We start from the raw sequence: 4212 nt of genomic DNA, 5'->3' as shown, positions 1-4212 counted from the left end.
GCTCGCCCGGGGCGGCTCTGCGCCTTGCTGCGCTCCTGCCCGCCCCCCGCGGCGCCGCGTTCTGACGGACGGTGCCGGGCTTTGTCCGCCGATCCCGGAGCGCTGTGTGAGCCGTTGCGGAAGGAGTGAAACTTTTCCTGGCCGCCTTATCGTTGTGGTTTTACGTGCGGCGCGCGAACAAAGCGCCCGGAGATCTCTTTTAGTTTCTCTTTTCTTTGTTGCCTCCCGGCTCTGCGCTTCGGTTGTGTGGGATACCGACGCGTTTCGTGCGTATTTACCGCCTCGCGTCCCCGTTTTCGTAGATAAAACGTGCCGTTTCGGTACGATCGGTCGTCTCTGGGCCCGAAGCGTTGCCGACACATGTGGTTGTGCCGAGAAACAGAATTATTTTCTATCTCCCTGTGACCCGCAGCTCAGTTCGTGGCCGTGCGAGCGCGGATGCGTTCTGTTGGTGGGAGAAGGAGGCGTGGAGCAAAAGGGAGATGAGAATTCGGCGGTGTGCTTCGGGTTGTGTGTGTAGGAACGGCACTGAATCAGCTGACAGCTCTCCCAAGTGTGCAGAGAGTTCAGAATCTGGAATTTGGCCCAGCAGAGTGGTTAGAAGGCAAATGCATGTGAGAAACTGCTTGATAGTGCTGATAGTGCTGCAGTTTAATTTGTGGATGTTGCACCTAGGGAAGTATATAGGATTTGAATAGGGTTTTTAATTAATTTCCGTAGTATCATTTTGCTACTTAATGTTTTTCTCCAACGTTTGGGGTGTTGACACAGAGCTGAGGTCACTGTAACCATATCTGATGTCGTGGTTGCCACCACACAAGGCTGTTGACTGAAAAAGTTGGACTTGCCTGTGTTGCAATGAGAAGTTCTCTCTGACTGTGGCAGCGTGTATTAAATGTTATGTAGGATTGTGGTGCACATGAAACGCTGCACGTGTTTGCCTCGCAGTTTGCTCTCGGGGGAGTTCCTTAGGACAGGTGTTTGAGGTGAGCATATGAGCAGGACGTCCCCTTGTTGAGTACAGCGGACTGGATGGGATTTGTGAAAGCATTTTCTACTTTGCTCTTAGACTTGTTTTTTGCTCGCTGAAATGATTTGCACAATGACTGCACACAGACACATCTGCAGTAGAGAGTTTCGTAAAAGCTTTCTCCTTGACGATTTCCATTCTTTGTACAGTGGTTTATAAATCTCCAGTGTGATTAGAGCAAGTTGTTGTACACAGAGGCAGATGACCCAGGAGATGGTTTAAATACCTGCCTGTATGTCTTCATGCCTTCTTTGATCGTGGAAGGACACAACTCTGCACTGCCCATTGCACTGAAGAAAACCCTAAATTCTCTCGTGTTCTTTCTAGGTTGAGCCTTCCTGTGAAATGAGCACTGGATTTTCTTCTTAAAGCTTTATAAATGCTTCTCATTGCATGTATCATATGTATAGGTATGTGAAAACTTAATCAAGCTGCTGCTTTCTCTTCTCTTTGGTAAATGTGGTTGGAGATCCATACTTAGCCTGATGTGGATTTCCCCACCCATAACGTAGCAGTTGTGATTATTGCACACAGTTGCAGCACTGTCATACAGCCGGTGTCAAGACTGTCACCCTGAACAAGAAGTCTTTTCATGTAAGGTTCCTTTTCTCCTCCCATAAGAACAAGTACAGCTGTGCACTCATTTGTGTTGCTTCTAACCATGAAGTCAAAGGCGCTTCACCTTCCTTTGGTAGGAAGGAGTTTTAAATGGCATCAGAAGATGAAAATGTATTCAGTTCTACCGTCTGCGATGTAATTTCAAACAAGTTGCATTCAGTTTCTTTTCAGTAATGGCTTGGATACCGAACCATGATAGCCAGGTTTAGTTTAAATCCCATTCAGAATACATGCTGTGCCTTTCAGATTAACAGGCAAGTGCTTTCTGAGTTGCTTTGGGAAATGTTTGCCTTACAGATGAGGGCCAGGTGTTACCTCTGGATGTATCTGTAAAGATTTAATTTCATTAGTGGTGAAGGGGTTCTTTTCCTGAATGTGCTGGTTTAAGAGCAGCTGTACACTTACTGAGGAAATGTGTCTGAAGGTGTTACAGTGACAATCTCCAAAATGAGAACAAGTATCTCTGTAGTAACCCAAACTTCAGATTTCTGCATCAAGTTCTGCATTTAAGTCCCAAACTTCGGAGTGTCAGTGCATGGATCTGTCCTGTACAGGCTGTGCTGTTTTTCCGGTGTCTATTTGTCTGCATTGCTGCAAGTAATCCAATTTGTACTTTTTCTTTGAAGTTACCGTATAGTTTTAAGGTAGGTTTCCTCTTGCACTGGCAGAGCTGTAGTTACAGGTGGTAGATTGCAGTTGTCTTCCTGCTGCAGAGCTCCCTGCATGTAAGTCCCGATGGAAATGAAGGCAATATCAGGCTGCCTTCTTGGACTTCACTCTTAGTTTTCATCCATGTTATTTTGAGGAATTTTTTTTCAAGTATCTTGCTGTGCATGTCCTCTATGATACGCATTACTTAAGGTAGTTCTGTGGATGCTGGATGAGCTTGTGTGGTGTAAAGAAGTCACAGAAGTGATTTCAGGAGCTTTGCTTTGTCAATAAAGTGCATATGAACCGAGCAGTGAAAGTAGTTCTGATGTTACAGAGACGCTTTTATTCCACTTTATTAACATGCAGCCTCCTAGCATGTGTCTGCACTTGCACACGCACATATATTCCCTTAATGGTTGGCCATTCAGCAGTGGAAAAGTAGGTGTGGAGGGATTAGAGGGCTGTACTTTCTTTTGTCTGCATCTTCTCATCTAGGTGTCCTTGTTCTGATTCAGCAGCTTTCCACCTAAGTCTGTCCTTATTGTTTGGACGTGACACTCCTGCTTAGCACAAAAAGTGAGACATTTCTTGGCCTTGAAAATGGAAGTCCTGCAGCTTGTTAGCACAGAAAGTACATAATTTAAACTGCAGAGGAGATTTGGGGTTTTATGTTTGCAGTTATCTAGTTCCTCAAGACATACTAAAAGATTGGTAGCTCATTGGTTACAGTGGACACATGTGGAGATCACTGAGTATCCAGGGAGAAATAGTTTTTACCTGCAGAAGTTCTGAATATCGCAGAGAGATTTTTCTGGTTGTCATCTCTACTTGTTTCGAGCCAAGAGTTAAATGCTTTGAAAATAACTTGGCAAAGTTCATTTTAATCTGAGCCTGAAATCTTTGTTTCATGAAAACCCAAAAATGCATCAGTGCGGCCTGCAGAAGTTTTATGTCCGTTCCTTCGCTAGGATCTTTTGTAGTGCCCCAAGTTTGTAAGAAAAACTCAAGCTGACATGCAAGAATGAGATGCATTTCAGATAATGTGTTTTCTGGGCTGTTTCATTTCATAGTCTACAGATGTAGAAGATCAGAGGGTACGACAGTGGCTTCACAGATTGTGCTGAGTAGCAACGTAAAGAAAAAAAAAAAGCAGGGCCTGGTGCAGGTGGGAGCAGTGCTGACACCATCCCCACCGCTCAGGATCACACTACAGGTGGGTGTTGCTTCCACAGACCCAACGGGACACGGTGTTCTTGTAGCTGGTTGGGTAGTTGGCGTGTTTGTTTTTCATGGAACCACTTACGCTTTGTGTTGACTCCATAGCTTTAAGGATACGTGTGAGCTGAGCTACTTTTTCAATGCCTGCAGTAAGCCATAGTCAAAAAACGTTCCTTTGCTTGAAGCAGTTAGAAATCAAACTGCGTGCAGTAACCTCCCAGTGCTCCGTTTGGACCTGTAGCATATATAAGCATTTCATAGTGCTGTGAGTGCCTGGTTTCCATCAGAAGTCTGTCGTACAGTTGGGTTTGAGTTCATGCAAAGCAGTAGTTCTGCTTTGAGCAGGGATTCGCTTATTACCAGGTTTATGAGAAATGCTATGGGTTTTGCACCCAGTTTTGCTTGTTACACTTGCAGACCTAAAAAAAAACAAAGAATGATTAAGGTAAAATAGAATAGAGATTTTGTTGTAGATCTAGGGGAGAAAATCCAGTGTTAAGCTTTTATCTCCAAGTGTTCCATTGGTACAACTTCCTCATTTCTCTTGAATCTCAGCTGGGAATGGCTTTATTCCCTGTGACTCCTGTGATGCTGTTGGGAGCTTGGGGGTGTTGCAAGAATGCAGTAAATACAGGAGCGAGCATAAATAAACAAAACTGGCTCTTCTTAAATGCAGGGATCTCTGTTGTCTGTTT

Source organism: Meleagris gallopavo, chromosome 2 (assembly GCF_000146605.3).
Source record: "Meleagris gallopavo isolate NT-WF06-2002-E0010 breed Aviagen turkey brand Nicholas breeding stock chromosome 2, Turkey_5.1, whole genome shotgun sequence".
Taxonomy (NCBI): domain Eukaryota; kingdom Metazoa; phylum Chordata; class Aves; order Galliformes; family Phasianidae; genus Meleagris; species Meleagris gallopavo.
The sequence above is the reverse complement of the archived record's forward strand: the minus strand, read 5'-3'. Positions refer to the sequence as shown.